Here is a 21,373-nt window from a genome sequence, read left to right on the forward strand (position 1 = left end):
AATGTATCAATGAAGCGAATGAGTTATTCTTTATGTCTTTTCCGTCTTTCGTGTCATGGGCTATCTCTTTATTGCAATATACGCACAGTTTTCTATCTTACGGCGGTACCTAATGTATTTGATACGATACCGGACACACGTTTTACACCTCGAAACAACAGCGCATTTTCTCGCTATGATTGGACATTATCGCGTGTTACGGGGCCGCCTGACGTTCAAAAAATGTGTTCGCACATCTTAAAACGTATAAAATTAGCATTTAAAAAGCCCCTCACAAGGTATGAACATTGTAAACATGCAATCACGCCGTGATGATCTTGTGTTCAAAGTGTGTGCACTGATGTACGCTGTAAAAACAACCGAAGATTCACTAAAAAAAGCTCGGGCACCCATCTTCTGGAAGGAGCGGATCGGCCCACCATCGAGATGACGTCAAATGTGTGGCGCTTCTTCGCCACACGCGTGGCGCTTGCAGCCCATCCAGTAGCAGCGCGAACAACTCGCGGATTTCCATGAAGGTCATGAAACACACGCGCTCGAAAACCGCCTCTCGAACAGCACCGCACACCATGAAAAGAAGAGAGATGAAATAAAGGAGGCAAGGCTCGTGACAGTGGTCACCGTGACATAAACGAAGTGTAGCTCACCTCCCGACTCTGGTCTGTGGCACTTTATTTGCTTATATCTCGGTCATCAATAAACATTTTAAAATATTCTTAGCGTTTAACGGTCCGTCCACGGGGCTTTACAACTTATATACAGGGTGTTTCAGCGAACACTTTCAAAAATTCTTAAAGGTTGCCTGTGGCACATAGCACAATTCTAGTTCATGAACTGGTCTACTCGAAGAGGCGGACATTACTTCTACAATTGAAGTGCATATTCGAATAATTAACAGAAATTCACTAATTAAGTTTCTAACTAATTACCGAATGGCCAATATTGCCATTTACAAAATGTAGCCGTGGAATTCGCAAGGCGGATCCACATGAAACGAATTCTCGGGATGACACCTGTTTCAAGATATTAATTCCAGAACTTTGCGGAGAAATGCATTGGCGTTCCAGTTAGGTTCTTAAGAAAACGTCGTTTTTTTTTTTTTTGCATTGAAGCACAAATATGGAGCTCTAGCAATATGTCTACATCCATCTTACGTGCACGAGCTCGAACGTCGTCGACGAGGCTTCCCGGACGGTGCGTAAAGCGAAAGCGAAGAATACAAAGAATAAGGAGACGTAGACCTCGACGAGGCCGTTGGCTGGCGCATGTTCCCTTTGAGGGGCACTTGCCACAGCATTCTTGACCTTTAGTTGACTATATAAGGGCCAGAGCACCAAAGAGCACACCGCTGAAGAAAGTGTGAAGCGATTGGAAAGTAACCGAGAGATGTTGAGACCATAATTAATGTACCCTGGCAACCAAGGAGGATCTTTCCGTTGCCTCTTTTTCAAATTCTTGAAGCCAATGGCGTGCAGAGAATTAAGTGCCACATAACAGTAAGAGCGATTCCTATAGAGCAGATCCTACGGAGATGAGAATACATTTGCCACGGGTGAACTCTTTTATTCTAAGCTGAGTCAACAGGCCACAACACAACGCGAGATAGGCTGGGTCTCATGCATAATTTTGTGTTTTGAAGCTGGCTGAGAAACATGGTAAAATAAATGCAAACCCCTTTCTTTGAACGTATTTTAGTCATTCCTATTGGTCCTCCGACGGAGAAATCAGTGGATAGAGTATGTGATTGGTCACTAAAGAGCAGCGTGCATTTTAAGCATCGATTTCATATGACTGACCCAGCGCACGCCTTCCACTCTATAGTGCGTGAAGCTTTTGGGAGGCATGCCTTGTCGCCAGGCAAGTCTGCTGTCGAGTACGTAGTGGGAGAAACCTACAGTAAGCAACATCTTTTTAAATACAACCAACAAAAAAGGAATGCTTGGGTGCTATGCTTGACATTCTCAGGATCCTCCATGAGAGAGTTTTACAGTGATTGTAAAACACCGTCAGGCTAGCTGTTCAATCAGGGGCCTTTTTGGCGTTAGTAACTGACCAACCGACCTTCCGTAAGCAGTATCGCATGTCACATGCCACCAAATTAACCCCCACGCTTGAACGGGCGAGCACATTTGCGAAACAACAATCTTGCGAGGCGGCCAATACACTTCAGTTTTAGAGCAACCTCACGACAAGAATGCATCGTTGTGAAAGTTACGAGGCATACAGATGTCGGCTAACCATTGGAAAGAGAACTTCGCCACACCTTGAACTTTTTACAAGATGTCAAAAGCATTCTTCAGAGCACTGCAATATCACGCTCGGCGGCTAGATACATCGTGGAGGTATGGTAATGGCCAGCATAACACGTGCTAACTGGTGTGTCCACTGTTGCCCGCTTCTTTGTATTACGACACTTTCGTGGGTTTTACTGCATAGCTTCCTGACACTGAATAATTAATGAGGCTGAGAAGGTGGAATTTTGCAACGAAAATTAAGTAAATCACACTAAGTTTCCACTCACCTGCGCTTTGTCTTCCCTATAGTACAGAGCGCAATAGTGAAGCATTTATCTCGTTCACCACTTCGCACTTTGCACGAACCAGCCGTAACTTTCTGTTTACTGAAATTAACTAGAAAAGTGCACTTAGAGTAGATCTCATGCCGTTTTAGGTGTGTATAGGTCGGTCCAGTAGGAGTCAAGAAGATAAGTTGCCGCTTTCGTTTTATTATCTGGTAAAATGTATTATCGCAGAAATCTCAGGCCTTTTTCCCGGCAGGCGTTTTTTTTGTTTTATTTTCAACTTCATATCAGTGCAGGCTCCAGCAAACCAAAGTGGGAATAACGCGGGAAGGTTACTCGAGGCGCTGAAGCAGCAAAAGTAGTCCTCTAGAGGCAAAAGTATCGTCGATACTCGGGGATTTGTTGTAGCTTTATACCAAACATTAGGTCCATCATGCGAACGTACGCGTAGTGAACTTTATTCTCTTCTGTCAATGCAACTAGCAATACTGCGACGAGTGTACAGATACTTCGTTGCAAATTAACGCCCGACGTTAAAGAGGGAAAAAATCTAGACAATGAAAAAGTTAAGTTACCAAAGGTTAATAACTTTCCCACGATCTTCAGTTTTCTTTTTTTTTTCTTGTATTGCAGTAGCCACACCAGCTATTAAAATGCTGCGTAGTCAGAAAAGCCGCGGGGCGGTGAACAGATGGCGAAATATTGGCGGGAGGCCATTTCTTTGAGAGTGCGATAACGTCTCTTGCGTAAAGCCCTGTTGACGATGGTGGCCAGCGAGGTGAAAATAAAGTACACTCAAAACGCCGCTCAATGCGCACTGAAATGACGCAAGGCACTGTCTTGCTGGCACCAAATAGGTTGTCATTGCACCTTCGTAGGTGCTCATGTGTGCCACCGGTTAATCAGTCTGGCCAAATGAACTTTGAGACTCATGGGTGCGATGTGTGACGAGACAAAGTAAGATGCTGAGCCGAAGGAAAATGAGAAATGGGAAAACGAGTAAAGAAAAAACACAGGTGTGTGCTACTTTCCGCGGCAGCCAGTAAATATATTGTTTGTCATGTCGCATCAAGACACGCCTGTTAGGACATAAAACAAAATTGGCAAAGTTTAGTTCTGATAAACGATGCGTCATGTTGAAAATAGGAAATATATGTATCTGCTAAGTGGTGGTGGTGTATTGCTTCAACAGCTGGTTAAACTGGTGATCAAAGCCAGCATTTCCTCCACCTGAAATTGTCTTACAATGTCACTGCGGCGTCGCAGTGACATTGTAAGACACTTTCAGGTGGCGCAAATGCTGGCCTTGATCGCCAGTTTAATCGCGTTGTCGCGGTGACATTGTAAGAAGAAGACGTGAAACTTCCTTACCTGCCTATATCGGACACTTCTGAAAGCTCAAAGTGTTGCAGGTACGAAACCGCTAAGTTATACGTATAAGAGAAGGGCCTCGCAAGGCGAAGACTTACTTTGGTCGTAGCAACCAAGTCGACGAAGCATGGTATGCATGAAGCAGTAGGCAGCATCACTCAGCTTCGTGTAGTACCTCTTTGTTTGAAGCCGACTGAGGGATTCTCAAGCACAGTCGAAGACATTTCCTTCTAAGCTGTTATGCTTTCCAACGGAGACATCAGAGGCAACTGGTATCTTACATGACTGGTAACCGACGCCGAATGTAACAGTAGCATGGACTTTGGGTGGTTACGCCAGCGCATGCGAGCCACGTGCTGAAGCACTTGGATCCTCTGGGGCAATTACATCGCAACGTGCACTGCGTGGCGTCATGGTGGTCTGTGGTCCACAGTAAGGCCCAGAAATTATACGCTGGTGACTTTTAGAACAGGGCAGCCGCCCAAACTCAGCTTCAAGTGTGTAGATTTTCGCTTCATTACGGGAAACGGGACGAATGACGATTTCTCAGCTGATAGCGATAGGATAGCACCGTCGTGCGAGACGAAGGTGCCAGTACCCATATGTTCATACAGAAATCCATATGCAGCATAGATGAACATCCTCACTGATATTATATGATCTATTGTGCGTGGAAGAATAACCATGGCGACGTTAAAGAGTAAGCGGGTAATACACTTCCCTGCAGTATGCCATGAAGGATACGCACTTAATCACTTAGTATGTCTCCAAAAGGAACTCTAATGCTGCGATCACTGAGAAATATGCTGATTAAGCGCAAAAGGTTTCCCTTGATGACTATAACTTGCAATTGGAAGACGATGGCTTCATCATAGCGAAATCATAACAGCAACCACAACAACCGTGCCTACCGGGTCAGCTGCCGCTGTTGTCATCCCAGCGAAACAGATCAGAATGAAATTTAAGCTGTCACACGTGGTGGCCTTACCAGCTACGGAACTTGCAGCCTTCCGTGTCTCTGCGAACTATGTCACTGACCAATCAGCACAAAAATCTGTCTGGCACTGCTACTGAAACGCCGCTCTTGGGAGCCTCAAATCTGCTTTACGTCACAGTACATATGAGCACATTGTACCTGAAATAAGAGAATTTAACTAACATGCTCTGGAAAAAGGGCACAATATCATCGTTCAGCGGATTTCGGGTCATTGTGGCATTGTCAGTTACGGCTTCGCTGACAAGGCTGCCCAGGAGGGCACTTTGATGCACTCATACATTTGACGAAGACGGATACTGTAAGGTAATTTCGTTTGCTTGCTTGCACAACGACCCAAGCTTTCTGGAATTCTCAGAGAGTCTGAAAGCGCCGGCTGCGTACTCTGGACCGTTTGTTACGGCTCAAAGTGTCTACTGTAGCCTCTGCCGCGGCGGTGCAGCATTGCTATACTGCCTATGTCTGTGAATGGCACTTATGAACGCTTGTTCTTACCGTATAGGAATGGCCGATAGACTAACGTTCGACTCTTGTGGGCGTGAAGTAACTTTGGAATACCTCTCATGAACCTGCCCTCAAACGATGTCCAGCGCATCTATCTACAGACCATCACTAAACCAGCTGGACTCCCGAACATTTTCTTAGACGAACGTTCTTGCACCGTGGCCGCATGTCCGTCGCTGGCGCAGAAAGCTTTACGCGGGCCACTGCGCTTCTTTCTTTTTTTTTGAAGCGCGTCGGCCTCGGTAACCGTTTGTAGTCTACCTTCGCATTCTCATGCGTGCGCACAGTGTACACACTCTCTCTCTTTATCTTTATACTGCACTTTTCCTTCAGCATAGGGAAGCAAACCGAACGCTCGTCTGTTTGACATCCCTAGCTTTGCACTTCTCGCATTCTCTCTCTCTCTCTCTCAGCTCTGAATATGCTAGCGTTGCTGACGGCCTGGCATACATGCTACTTCCAGGGGATGGGTGATAAATGAGATTATATAAACTCTGATATCACAAGCACACCTCCTTCACAGATGAAGTGAAATTAACGTATTTGAAGCAAATAATCATTTTTCGCAAACATGTGTGGACGCACATTTGTATAAAGAAAAAAGAGAAGCCCTGCACAAAGCGTCACGTTCCGCAGTTTCTGCAAGTGGAGACAAGTCACTGAAAACACCACTAATAGAAAAGTAGACAAGACTAAATAAGTTAAACTTATGAAGGAAACACAACAAACAAAAAGACAACTCTGCAGTTGCCTACATTCCTGGGCGCCTTCAAGATTATAGCTTAAACACATATCCCCCAACTCCAAATAGTGGAGGTCCAGAACCGCCATGCTGGTTGGTTTTGACGCCTCACTTGTATGTGGAAAGTGCAGCGCATCCAGACGTCCGTCTAATTTATCGAAATTTTCATACACCACGGTGCCTGAAGACCTCACTCCGACCCAGGGCACTGCTTCACCGTAGGTACGCTCCAATCAATAATCGCACAGCGACTCACGTCGGCGGCGATGAAAGGAAAAGGGAGGCTGAGCGAAGTACAGCACTGTACTTTGCCACTTACATTTCTGCTCCTCAGACGCTGGGGCTTATAGCGAAGCTCTACAATTCGCTCGCTAGTACGCAGCGCTCTCGCTTTTCAAAAATGGCCAACTTCGTAAGTGCACTTCTCGCTGCAAGCGCTCCGTGCATAATGTGTCGAGCATTCCCCGAAACGTGCGTCAAATTCTGTAGCTTAATGAAGTGTCTGTTCCACTAAAGCTTCAAAGGGCAAAAGAGAGAGAGAGAGAGAGGCCCCATGCAAATGAACATCTCCCGACAAGTAAGGCTACATGGTGAGGAGCCTGACCGAAACATTGAGCAAAGCGAAATGTAGAAGCTCCAGGTTGCGCAGAAGGAAGGCAATCAATTCGAACTTGCCGTCGAGATCCTCCGCTTCTATAAAGTGATATCTTCGCAGCGAGCTTCTGTGTTGCGTTTGTGTTAATATCCACCGCCGAAGAGCAGCTTTGTCTAACCGTGGAGAGAAAATCCGGCGCTTACTGTAATATTTATGTCCGTAGAGAGATTCTTCTTCTGACTACAAAATAAAGAAAGTAAGCTTTTAAAGACCAAGGATTTATGTAGTAAGAACCTCAACTATTTTCATAGTAAGGACACCATAATAGCGAATATATGGAGTTGGATAAGAAGAAATTCTATCAGCAATGATGAGCAGCTACATATGTGCCGCGTTATATATGAGGGGGCATATAGAACAAAAAGTTTGCGCGGAGTGGATCACTCCTACGAACACCTTCATGATTGCAAATGATAATTAATATGAGCCTGTGTCACTGAAATAAAGCGTGTTTGCAAACTTTGGATGCGGCTCAGTGCCCTCTATTGTGTTAGGTTTTCAGAAGGTCTTAGGTTAGAATACGCTGTTTGTGAGCGCACACAAGACAGCATATAAAGTAGTAATATAATGATTCTTGCTTATTGGCGTTCTATGTTTCGAATATGTAGACGGCGTTTGCATATCGGCATCTATCCCGTTATTCCGCGTTATCTGTGAACGTTGTCATACAGAATAGACAGTCGGAACCAATTTCTTACATAGTGGAGCACACCTATGTGCGCGTCCAGCAAAGATGGCCATTAAGAATAATAACGTTTTGAACCACTGCTAGCGTACCGTTTTCTTAGTGTTGTGTTTTACCATAGACTGACAATCTCATGACATACAGCCGCTAGTACAAAACGTTAACCATGAGATTCAGATCCTCCGCTGTCGTTTTGAAGTTGAGCGGCGTGGCTTTACAGAATGTTTGTTAGCCCTATAGCTAAGGTGGATTCATTACTTTCTTGTAGCTCTTCCTCATCCCTGCTTCATTGTTTTCCAAATTCATGTGAAAAAAGCCTTTACAAGCTCTCGGAACCGAGTCTGCAAGTCTGCATGTAGGTATCGCAAGCTACATCGAGCAATCAGATATACATGGTATACCAGCAACCACCTTCGAAAAAGAATAAGCTCCAGGCAACTCCATATTTTTCTTTTTCGAATGCAGAAGGTGATGTGGAATGTAAGGACGCATTTCCTCAATTTCTTATTTACTTTGAGGCGCCTAGGTATGTTTGTTAAAAATCTCATAAGCGATTTTAGTCACCCACCGTCTTAGTAACTGCGTCTCGCCATACTCTGACGCAGCCGCTGAAATCTAATGACTCGGAAGGGAGGTCCTTTTTATTTCAACATGCCTAAGGTGGCGCGCAAATTGCGCCAGTTGATGAGCGACGCTTCTGCGCGAGTTCGTGTCAAGTCATGTTTTGTTTGACAGTAGTGCTTTTTTTTTTCGAGGCACGTTTGGTAAGTTGCGCATTCATTATTATTCATTTCTCTGAGGATACATTGGAACAACTTTAAGTTTTAGGGACGTTCTGTTAGGCAGAGGGCAGTGTTGGTCTCTTGGGATCCTGGTAGAGGCAGATAAATTTTCGAGTTAATTTGATGTTTGCTTTCAGAAAAAAGTGACAGCTGAACGCTCGAGAAAGAATAGCGCCAGTGGTTTTTTCGCAGAGATATGTAGATAGTTCGCGTGAGTTTCCGTTAAACTAAGACGTTTTTTTTTCAGATTTTGCGAGTTCTGAAAATAACACTGTATCAGGTTAGATACTGGTTATTCTGCAGTCTACTTCAGCTGATTTAAGAAATTGCTGGATGGTTGTTCCCGCACGCACGTAGAGAGTACCGCGCCATTGAAACGGGCGGCGCGGATCGCTTTTAGTAATGGTATTCTCTACAGATTTCTTTTCTCTTCGACACATTATGTAAGGGTATGTCTAAGGCTGTGCGTGTCTCGCACATGTACCTAGAAGACGGCAGCATTTGAGTTTCATTTAGTGCGTGGAAGTACTTATAAATAAGCGCGAATCTTCCTGTAGTCTTGAACGCGTAATTTGCGGAAGTTTTTGTTTTTGTTTGTTAAATGCGTGAGTCGCACGCAAGAGTGTTGACCGCAAAATGAAAGCGAGTCTGATAGTACATTCGTGAAGTCAACGAGGCTCTCAGTGGCACTATTACGTGCATTAATAACGGATGTAGAGTACGAACATATGACATTTCAATTCTCGATGATTTAGGGTCCTTCTGCAGTTGTGTTGGAGGATTTTGGTGTTATACGCATAGACGTGTAGGGTTCTGTTCAATTTTTTTTTCAGTCCACTACATTTTCAGGCATGGAGTGGCGCCTGAACCGGCAAATGAACGCCGAGAGCTAGTGGGGCTATGCTAGTCAATGTGCAACCAAATTAGGAAGACCCACTAAGCTTCAGCAGTGTCCCTACCTCACCAGAACAGGAATTGACCTTCCTGGGGCAGTATTCGGCCAGTTCCTCCCTCATCATTCCTACAATTAACCCATAGCCCTCAGTCCCCAGCGGCTGCGGAGCACCTGACCAAGGTGGCGGTCAGACAAGCGACGCGGCAGAGGGTGCTAAGAATCTCTGGGTCCGGACAGGCCGCCAATGGAAACTGAACCTGGCAACGTTCAAGACTCGCACCTTATCGAGTGAGGCTAGTTTAGTAGGGCTATTTGAAGAATTATCAGGTATAGCCTGGGATATTATTGGCCTTAGTGAGGTTAGAAGAACTGGTGAGGCTTATACAGTACTGACTAACGGCCAAATCCTCTGCTACAGAGGTCTTCCGGATAAGAGAGAATTCGGAGTAGGATTTCTAGTCCATAAGGACACAGCGGGCAACATTGATTAATTTTACAGCATTACTGAGAGGGTAGCAGTCGTCGTAATAAAGCTCAATAGGACGTATAGAATGAGGGTAGTACAAGCCTACGCCACAACCTCCAGTCACGCTTATGAAGAAATAGAACAGTTTTATAAAGATGTTGAATTAGCAATGAGGAAGGTGCAAACTCAGTATACTGTAGTAATCGGCGACTTCAATGCAAAAGGGGGGAAAAGACAGGCTGGTGAGCACGCAATTGGCAACTACGGCATCGATTCTAGGAACACTAGAGATGAGATGTTGGTTGAATTCGCGGAAAGGAATAGGCTCCGAATAATGAATACTTTCTTCAGGAAGCGCAGCAACAGGAAGTGGACCTAGAAAAGCCCTAATGAAGAGACACGGAATGAAATCGATTTCATACTCTCTGCCGATCCCAGCATAGTGCAGGATGTAGAAGTGTTAGGTAGGGTAAAGTGCAGTGACCTTAGGTTAGTGAGGCCTACGATTTCTCGCAATTTGAAGAGAGAAACAATAAGATTAGTCAAGAAGAAACAGGCCAACCTAGACGCAGTAAGGGTAATAGCAAACCCATTCAGGCTGGTGCTCGCAAACAAATATGCAGCTTTAGAACAGGAAGATGAAGACAGCATAGATGTAATGGATGAAACAGTAACTAGGCTGATCTCAGAAGCAGCAGTTGAAGTTGGAGGTAAGGCACCACGGCAACCAGTAGGTAAGCTCTCCCAAGTAATAAAGACCTAATAAAGAAACGGCAAAACATGAAACTGTCAAACTCTAGAGATCAGATAGAATTCGCTGAACTGTCGAAACTGATAAACAAGAAGAAAGTTAGGGATATCCGAAATTATAACGTGGAAAAGATTGAGGAAGCCGTAAAATATGCACGCAGCATGAAATCAGTGAGAAGAAAACTTGGCATAGGACAAGGCAAAATGTATGCACTGAACGATAAGCAGGGTGATATCATCAGCCATTTCGATGACATAGTAAAAGCAGCGTAAGAATTCTATACTGACCAGTACGGTGCCCAGAGCAGCCCAGCTACTTTCATTCGAAGTAGTGATGAACAGGATACAGAGGCTCCTTCTATAACTAGCGCATAAGTTAGAAGGGCCTTGAAAGACATTACCAGGGGAAAAGCTGCCGGAGAAGATGCAATAACAGTCGAAATAATCAAAGATGGAGGAGATATCATGCTTGAAAAGCTTGCGGTCGTTTATACGCAATGCCTCACGACTTCAAGTGTACCAGAAAGCTGGAAGAACGCTAACATTATACTCATCCATAAGAAGGGAGAGGTTAAAGAATTGAAGAACTATAGACCCATTAGCTTGCTTTCAGTATTGTATAAAAATATTTACCAACCTAATTTCGAATAGAATCAGGGCAACACTTGACTTCAGCCAAAGAAGAGAACAGGCTGGCTTCGGGAAGGGATATTCTCCGATGGATCATATCCATGTCATCAATCCAGTAATAGAGAAATCTGCAGAGTACAATCAACCTCTCTATATGGCTTTCATAGTGTGACAGGAATAGACCCTGTTTGAATTGCGCGGCCGAATCTGCGTGACTGCTCTGGTGCGCGATGGACGAGGAAGAAGAAGGGCCGGTGCAGGCGCTGAAGGGGCAGCCATGTAAAATCTTGTAGGAAAGAAATTGTGATAGCGGGAGACTTTAATTCGCATCATGTGGCTTGGGGTTTCAGAACAGACTCATGTGGAAAGAGATTGTTGGATTGGGCTAATAATCAAAATTTTTGTTGCCTAAATACGAAAGCAGTTACGTTTATTCACGGCCTTTATAAATCAGCATTGTATCTAACATTTGCCAGTTCGGGGATGTCCGTCACTTCCTGGTCTACAGTCGACTCTGCCTCAAACAGTGACCATCTACCCATTCGGTTTGATATCGTGTGCCCTCTTACTTCTTTAGAGTCTCCGGCGCGCACTTTTCTTAATTACCAGAAATTACAGAGTATTTTAAAAGCGACTCTCAACTCCCAGATAACGGTGCCGAATGACATCAAAGCCATGAGCCTTTGCGCTGTATTAAAAAGTTCCAATAAAAGGTCTCAGTTTAATGTTACCAAAGATAAAACTACTCACTCTCCTTGGTGGAATTCGGAATGCACGCGGGATTATAGACGACGAAAAGCTGCTTGGAAAAAACTACTTTACAATCAGTCTCTGAATAACTGGAGTGATTATAAGTTTGCAGCTGCCACATTCAAGAGAACAGTATCACATGCCAAAGACGAATATGATAAAAAAACATGAATTCCTCTCTAAGCCTAACAACAAAAAAGCTCTATTCAGATTCCTTCGGTATTGAAAGTTTATACCAACACCAGTGAATATTGCGTCGGTAATTCTTTCACCACGCGAGATGTCTGTTTCATTAGAATTCATAGCAAATGGCTTAGCACAACGCTTAACATCATGTTTGCCAAATGGGCCATTAAGACTTCCCATCGCGGATGACTTTGTGGAAGTCACAGTGTCAGAGCTTTCTAATATCGTTAGATCTTTGCCTGCCTCAGCCCCAGGTCCTGATGGCATTTCCACTGCCATGCTAAAAATTTTGTTTGCAATGTCTCCTGAGGAACTTCTGAACACAGTAAATTATTCTCTAAAAAATCCTTGGATTCCTCAAGAATGGAGGACAGCCAAAATAATTCCACTACTTAAAAAACAAGGAGCTGGCTACAATCTTGACAATATTCGGCCTATTTCTCTTACGTCAAATATAGTAAAACTTATTGAAAAAGTTCCATATGATCGCATGATGGATCATATATCCAAAAATTCGTTACTGAGCCCAAGTAAAATAGGTTTCCGACCTGGTCTCTCCATTTGGTGTGCGCATGTAGACTTGGAAAGCCGTATTCAACTTGCTCGGAATAAAAAAATTGAGTGTTTAGTGACTCTTGACGTGGCGAAAGCTTATGACAGTGTCGAGTACCCACTACTACTGGACAGATTACAGTCTTACAATTCTCTGAAATATATAACAACATGGATTTTTGCATTTCTAAGAAACAGAAAATTTTATTGTTTTCAAAACAGATTTTCTTCAACAAAGTTCGATCAGACAAAAGGGGTGCCCCAGGGGGCTGTTCTGTCTCCTGTACTATTTAACCTTTTGATGAGTTCAATTCCACTTTGCCGGGAAGTTCATCTCTATGTCTATGCAGACGACATCGCATTTTTCGCGACAGCAAGAGACATAAATTCCCTTTATATGTCCTTGCAAACGTACCTATGTATTCTAGAGAAGTGGCTTCACACCCTTCACCTGTCACTAAACGTAAACAAAAGTGCAGTCGTTGTCTTTCCGCTTTCCGGACCGATAGATTTATCATTAGTATATGATCACAGAACCATGCCACAGGTAGAGTCGCTTAAGTACCTGGGTATCACATATGATGAAAAACTTAACTGGCGTTCTCACATACAAAATATTGCAACGAAAGGGACACGAGCTGTAGGTTTATTACGTAGAATCAGTAACCGTCGTTCTGGTATGCGAAGTGACACATTAATTATGATCTACCGTATGTATGTACGACCGATTCTAGAATTTGGGTGTGTTTTGTTTTCCGGAAGGGCAAAATATAAAATAACACCACTTCTTCTTTTAGAAAGAGAATCTCTTCGATTATGCTTAATTCTGCCTAAATTCGTTGCTAATAGCGTGTTATACCAGGAAGCACGATTACCTTCTCTTCACACGATATTCCGCATGCTTACGGTTCAAACCTACTTAAGGACTTATGAATCTCCTCTTAGACGTACAGAATATATATTTATTAGTGAACCAAATTTATTTTTTGAGAACACGTGGCCTCGGTTACATACACCGCAGGTTGTATTTGTGCAGGCACAATTAGCACCTTTAAATGTTCGCATTGGGGAAATCATTCCGTTTGATAGGTCCACATTGTCCCTTAAAATAGAATTTGCGGACATTTTCCCCAATAACGCAAAACTACTGCCACCAACATATTTTAATGCCCTTTTGCAAGACTATTTGGCCCATTTCCCAATAAATGTAATAGCGACTGATGCTTCCTCGTGTGAAGAGAAGGCAGGCGTGGGAATTTACTCACCATCCCTCGATTGGTCTTTTTCACTTCGCCTGCCAGATTACACATCAGTTTTTCAGGCCGAACTTCTGGCAATAGTTCTTGCATTACGAAAGTTACCGCTAAATGTCACAAAAGTTGTTATCGTCACAGATTCCCTTTCTGTATGCAGCGCGCTTAACGCGTCTACACATTCGACAGCTTTGAACACGTTTTACACATTAGCTCCAACCCACTTAAAGTTAGTTCATTTAGTATGGGTACCAGGCCACCGAGACATCCAACCTAATGAAATAGCTGATTCTTTAGCGCGAGCTTCTTTAAAAGGTCCGGCAATATCTGTGCTGCCGGCAACTGCGCATATCACTGCAGCCAGATATAGACAGTTTTCTCTGAGCGAAGACAACAAAAGCCTCGCGTTAGCAAATTCTACAGATTTTATACATCTAAATTATTCTTGGAACCGACAGTGGTGTCCTAACCGGCAATTCGAAGTAACATTTACAAGGCTGCGTTGCCGTATTGCACAACTAAATTTTTACTTGCACAGATGTGGTCTAGCGGCATCCCCATTATGCTACCTCTGCAATGAACCAGAATCCATCGATCACTTTTTATTATCGTGTCGGCGTTTTTCTAATCATCGACAACGATGTTTGGAAATCCCACTTCGCAATCTAGGACTGCCTTTAAGCAGTCCAGTTATACTCTCACTTGCAGCCACGGTGTTAGGGTATGGCCACGGGAATGTTTGCCGAGCAATTTATAATTTTCCTTGTGACACAAAAAGATTGACTTATTAATTTTTTCCCATCTTTCCATGATTGATTTATTTATTCTTCAATAAATTATAGATTTAGCAAATTCAAAAAGTAATGTCACGAAATCACAATTATATTAGTGTTAATATTATTATTCAAAATTTACGTCTATCCTTTACTGTATTCAATTAATTAATAAATTCATATTAATATTCCTATCTAGGTAAGGCTGACTAACTTGGTATAGACTACTTAATTGTTTTATTATCGGTTCGTTTCACATCTTCAATTATTTATTTTCCTTTAATTTATATTACTTATTTATTTCTAAACTAATTTATTTTAAATTTCTATCATAATACCACCCGGTTCGTGGCCTATCCCCCACAGTGGGTTGTGCCATTGATTGAGGCATCATCATCATCATCATCATCATCATCATCATCATCATCATCATCATGTCAACAGTCTGAGCTGCTTGGTCTGGGCTTACGTCCCGAACGAGCCGAGCAGTCCACCTGCCCCTGGACGGTGTTCCTGGTTGAGCTGGGAGAGCGGTCCGGGCTGTCGCTGTACCTGGGCTGAGCCTGTACCCGGTCTGAGCCTGTGCTTGGTCTGGGCTTTCGTCCCGAACGAGCCGAGCTGTCCATCTACCCTGGGCCGGTGTTCCTGGGTGAGCTGAAAACCAGGCCTGGCTGTTCGTGTGCCTGATCCGGCCTGCTCCACTGCTGTGTGGGCATATGACGCCGACGTGTTCCGGTGCAGCCGAGGCGTGTTCCGGTGCAGCCGAAGCGTGTTCCGGTGCAGCCGAGGCGTGTTCCGGTGCAGCCGTGGCGGGCTGACGTCCCGACCCAGCTGTCACGCGAGTGACTCGTCGTGTGGCGGGCCTCCGCCCCGGCCTCCATCCCCTGCGCCATCCGCTGCTAGAGTCATCACTGTGACTCCTCGTGATGTGAGTTCGTGATACCGACACGCTATTAGACTTCATCCGAAAGTGACGCTGTATAAGCGACAGACCACTTAGAAGTGAATTTTGTGTGTGATCGTGTACGTCGTCATAGTCCCGTCCCCGTGCCATTAAAGCCTCTCTGTGTTCATTGTCCCATCTATGTGTGTTTGAGGCCTGGACCCACATCATAACCATCACAATAGATTATGAAAAATCATTTGATTCAGTAGAGATACCAGCAGTCATAGAGGCACTGCGAAATCAATGAGTACAGGAGGCATACGTGAATATATTGACAAATATCTACAAGGATTGCAAAGCAACCTTGGTTCTCCATTAGAAAAGTAGAAAAATACCTATCAAGAAAGGGGTCAGGCAAGGAGACACAATCTCTCCAATGCTATTCACTGCATGCTTAGAAGAAGTATTCAAGCTCTTAGACTGGGAATGCTTAGGAATGAGGATCAACGGCGAATATCTCAACAACCTTCGGTTTGCACATGACATTGTCCTATTCAGCAACAATTGGGACGAATTACAGCTAATGATTGAGGACCTTAACCGAGAAAGTGTAAGAGTGGGGTTGAAGAATAATATGCAAAAGACAAAGATAATGTTCAATATCCTGGCAAGGCAACACGAATTCAGGATCGCCAGTCAACCTCTGGAGTCTGGAAAGGGGCACGTTTATCTAGGTCAATTACTCACAGGAGACCCTGATCATGAGAAAGAAATTCATAGAAGAATAAAATTGGCGGCAGGCATTAGCAAATCATGGCTGGGAGATTACCACTGACGTTGAAAAGAAAAGTGTACAATCATTGCATTCTACCGGTGCTAACACTAACATATGGGGCAGAAACTTGGAGGTTAGCAAAAAAGCTCGAGAACAAGTTAAGGACCGCACAAAGAGCGATGGAACGAAAAATGTTAGGTCTAACGTTAACAGACATGAAGAGAGCGGTGTGGAACAGAGAAGAAACGGGGATAACCGATATTCTGGTTGACATTAAACGGGGAAAAATGGAGCTGGGCAAGCCAGGTAATGCGTAGGATGGATAACCGGTGGACCATTAGAGTTACAGAATCGATACCAAGAGAAAGGAAGCGCAGACGAGGACGGCAGAAAGCTAGGTGGGGTGATGAAGTTAGGAAATTTGCAGGCCCAAGCTGGAATCAGCTAGCGCAAGACAGGGGTAATTGGAGATCACAGGGCAGTGGACATCGTCCTGCAGTGGACATAAATATCGGCTGATGATGATAAGGAGGATTTTTGAAAATTGTCCTAAGGTTTATTGAAGCACCCATATAATACCCTGGCGTTCTTCAGGTGACGTTTGAATACTTAACCTCTGCAGCATTTTTTTAGACGATAGACCATTCTGGATTTGTGAGCCCTTAGAACCGCAGCCTCGGACATCATGGATCCAGTATTGTACTCAAACTTTGCTGCTACAGTGAACTAGAGTATATAGGAAGCGCGACGACCGACGAGCGCCTCGACTTATCGCATGTGTCGCGCGAAGTGCTGCTCGTCGCGGCGGCGGTGTCGTTGCTGGCTATTCAACGCGTCTAGCAAGCATGGACGGTCGGGAGCACGCGTCTGGCCAGACGCCAGACACAGGTTCCAGATCGGTCGTGCTCCAGTGCCCGGCGAGCTTTATCTCGATGCATCTTCAGTAGTTAGCGACTGCGGCACCGCCGCTACTGGCGACACAAAACGCGTAAGCGGAGACGCGCGGTCGCGCCATTCAGCGAAAGTTGTAGTATACACGATATATATATATATATATATATATATATACAGGGTGTTTCAGCGAACACTTTCAAAAATTCTTAAAGGTTGCTTGTGGCAGATAGCACAATTCTAGTTCATGAGCTCGTCTACTCGAAGAGGCGGACATTACTTGCACACGAAATTAAAATGCATAATCAAATAATTAACAGAAATTCAGTAATGAAGTTTTTAACTAATTACCTGATGGCCCATATTACAATTTACAAATTGTAGCCGTGGTATTCGCAAGGCGGATCCACTTGGAACGAATCCTCGGAATGACAACACTTTCGAGATATTAATTCCAGAACTTTGCGGAGAAATGCAGTGGCGTTCCAGTTAGGTTGTTAATAGATCGTCGCTTTTAGCATTGAAGCACAAAATTCACTGGAACACCAATGCATTTCTCCGCAAAGTTCGAGAATTATAATCTTGAAACTGGTGTCATCCTAAGAATTAATTCTAAGTGGATGCGCCTTGCGAACTACACGGCTACAATTTCTAAATTGCAATATGGGCCATCAGGTAATTAGTTCAAAACTTAATTAGTACATTTTTGTTAATTAGTTGATTGTGCATTTCACTTTCTTGTTCAAGTAATCTCCGCCTCTTCGAGTAGACCAGCTCATTAACTAGAATTGGGCTATCTGCCACAGGAAACCTTAAATAAATTTTGAAAGTGTTCGCTGGAACACCGTGTATATATATATATATATATATATATATATATAATATACTTTTGTAGTCAATCAGGTCAAATTTTCTCGACGATCGAGCACCCGTGACTATATGGTCGGCACTCACGTGCACGCACGTGCGCTGCCTTGGCCGGGATAACGTAACACTTATTCCGATCGGCGTCGGCGTCGCCGTCGTGTTCCCGATAAAGTCCAAGTGCGAGAACACCGTCGCCGCGCCTCGTTTGCTCTAGGTATAGGCGAGAAAACGATCGCCTGAAGGCGCTGCTGCGCCTCCTGACAGCGCCCCCTATGTGGAAATTTCAAGCAGCGCGGTCGCTCCGTGGTGCAGTCTCCGCTTTGTTGACATTGTTTCGCCCGCGCTTTCCTTCGCTGCTCGTGCTCACTGCGCTCCGTTTTCGACGGCGGCAGATCCCGTGCTTGCTGAACAGCGATGCAAAGACTGCAGTGCGGTTTCAAGACGGTTGCCGACGCCAACAGCTTTTTTCGTGGCGGCAACCTCAAGAAAGGGGAGCGTCTGCTTCCACAAGTGTGTGGTGTTGAACAAATTGTGGGCGGTGATGTGACAGTGAAAGCCAAGTGCGTGCCGGAGGTGTCCAACAAGATTGTATACGACATCGAGTTAGAGGTACACACCGAGTTCAGTAATTTAGTCATTTTTATTTCTTTATGATGCAGTCACAAAGCGGTCATGCATGCTTGCAGACATGTGCAGAGACGATGACGATTGCGGTTGGTTTCGTTGGTCGCTGGGCGCACACACATGGCTGCTCTCAATTAGGCTCCCAGGGAGTGGCATCAGCACTGTCGGAACAGAAAGAACGCATGCATTAGGCACCAATAAGCCAATAAAATTAATTAACGATGTAAGTACTACATATGTGCATAATGCCTTATATCATGCTGCATAAATATTTAATGTATATCATGACTTATTTATTGCACATGTTAGAGTCATGGCAACTCATTGCATTATTGAGCAAGGTATCTTTTCACTGGTCACGAGAAATAACTCCTACAAACTGCTCCGCGAAATGAACACAGACCACGATAACCAGCGATTACCTTGGGACCAGCAGCACGAGGGCAAGAATTAGCGATAAATGTCTCGTGAAAGCAAATCTAGTTTCTCGTCGGGCGAATGGCCCCGCCGCAGCTAAAGTAAGCTCACACCGATGGCCGGCTACTACACGAAACGAAGATTCTTGGCAGGAAGACTGAAGCAGGAAGAATGTGCAAGGTGGCAATTACTTTAAAGCATGCTTGGATATTGTGAACGTAGAAAGCATGGCCAAGCAACAAACATAACGTGCGCGTCTCGGGCATTTGCTTTGCGATCTGCCGCTTACCGACGCATGCGATGACCGCAGCTTCCATTAAATACGGATTGCCACCACACAAAAGACAAGTAACGTGTGGCCCATTTTGTTGCCTGCACAACTAGGAATTTAAGTTGCAGCGTTTGGAAAAAGGATATAATTATCTTGAGCTCCTCTTTGCTGATCGCTAGTGAACGAACAGTACAATCAATTAAATTCCCGGGTTTTACGTGCCAAAAACACGAATCATTATGAGGCACACTGTAATGGAGGGTCCCAGGAATAAATTTGACCACCGGAGTTCGTTAACGTGCACAAAAATCAAAGTACACGGTAACAACTGTGTTCTTGCATTTCGCCCCCATCGAAATGCGGCCGCCGTGACCGGGAATCGAGCTCGCGTCGTCGAGCTTGCCGGAGCAACACGTATGCATTTACCGCTAAGCTAACATGGCGGATGCCACTGTACGATTCAACTACGCGACATGTCTAAACAAACGGCCATGCGCTAAATACAGGCATATTACTATTGCGTTTTTATCGAGCGACCGTGTTATTGCACGCGAATGCGACAGTACGTGACTTACTTGACTCGGCGCACAGCAGTTATCCACGCTTGTCGTCTGTCCTTCTCGTACCACCTTTCCGGAATTCTGTAGGACTTCACGGGCGGCTTTCGACCTTTCGAGGCTCTTGTGGCAATCAACAACACGCCGTATTGCGTGCCACCTTTCCTGGTTGATAAGGTCGCGCTCGCCGTTGCGAAAAGAACGCGCACGATTGCTCCCGCCGTACAGAACACGGGCGCGCGCTGGCCCAGCGGCGGCCTTCGACACTTCCATCCTTCCGCCAGGGGAGTATTGGCGCTGGTGCCACGCGGGCAAACTTAGGCTATCTCGTCAGCATGAGAGGGTGCGTCGAGAGGATGGTAACTAGGGTAGAGCACTGCACGGGCTCGGGCTTACCCGAAAGCCCGAGCCCGGCCCGCCCCGTTGGCCGGGCCGGGCCAGGTAGAACAGTTTTTTCGCGGGCTCGGGCCGGGCTCGGGCACGGCGTGCGCTTTCTGACCCGGGCCCGGGCCGGGCTCGGGCTTTCTGGTGGTGTGCATGTGACGTGCAGCGAGTTATTCTCGGGCGTCTCAACTCTGAAAACATTATTTTTCGGTCTCGGGCCAGGTTCGGGCCGGTTTCGAGTCGGGCTCGGGCCGGGCTCGGGCCGGGCTCGGGCCTAAGGTAAAGGGGTGGCGGGCCGGGCCGGGCGGGTAACGTACATTATTTCCGGGCCCGGGCCGGGCCCGGGTCTCGCCATAAAAGTTTTGATCGGGCTCGGGCGGGCCGCCCAACGTAGAAACGGGCCCGGGCTGAAAAATTCGGCCCGTGCAGTGCTCTAAAACTAGGTGCCTCGATGCCAGCGCCGCCGTTCAGGGTGGAGACAACCCCGCTGGCGCCACCGTATTGAATTACGAGCTCAGACTCAGCTACGCTTGCGTTCATAAATAGTGTTACTCGCGGCGCACTTCCAAGTGCTTTGCCTTGATGAGGATTTTTTTATCGGTATCGCATCTGCACATCTTTATAACCAATAGCCGTTAACTCGTCGAAGGTCGAAGACGGAAATGTATGGCGCCGGAAACATGCCCCAAGTTGCCTAATTCAATCACGTTTAATATGCCCTGTGTATGTTTGAAATACGCACTTTTTTTGCGCTTTGATGCTTGGTATATAAGGTTTGCGACCCCCTGTGTGTGAAAGTTTATCTTTTTCGCTGTTGTATTTTGGTTCACACGTCACGCCTCCTTTACTCGCGCACGGCGGTTAGTTTTCCTTGCGTTGCGCGTGCTCTTCGCGTTCGTTGCAATTATTTGACGATATCTACGCGCAATTTTGCTTTTTTTGCCTACAAATTTGTGTTCTGACAGGATTAAGCTGGTGTAAAAATAACTGCGATGTGAAAATAAGGTCTAGTTAGTGCTGTAGAGAAAAATGCAACGTAACTTGTCTGTGTCAATCTTGCGTATGCACACAAGAAACCAAACGATGCACGAAATACATTTACTTAGTAATGTCTAGTACAGTATATCATGAAAGAGACATGTACATGAAAAATTATATGTACTGTGTGGCGCCTGAAGGTTGTGTTGAAAGA

Source organism: Dermacentor silvarum, chromosome 1 (assembly GCF_013339745.2).
Source record: "Dermacentor silvarum isolate Dsil-2018 chromosome 1, BIME_Dsil_1.4, whole genome shotgun sequence".
NCBI classification, from domain to species: domain Eukaryota; kingdom Metazoa; phylum Arthropoda; class Arachnida; order Ixodida; family Ixodidae; genus Dermacentor; species Dermacentor silvarum.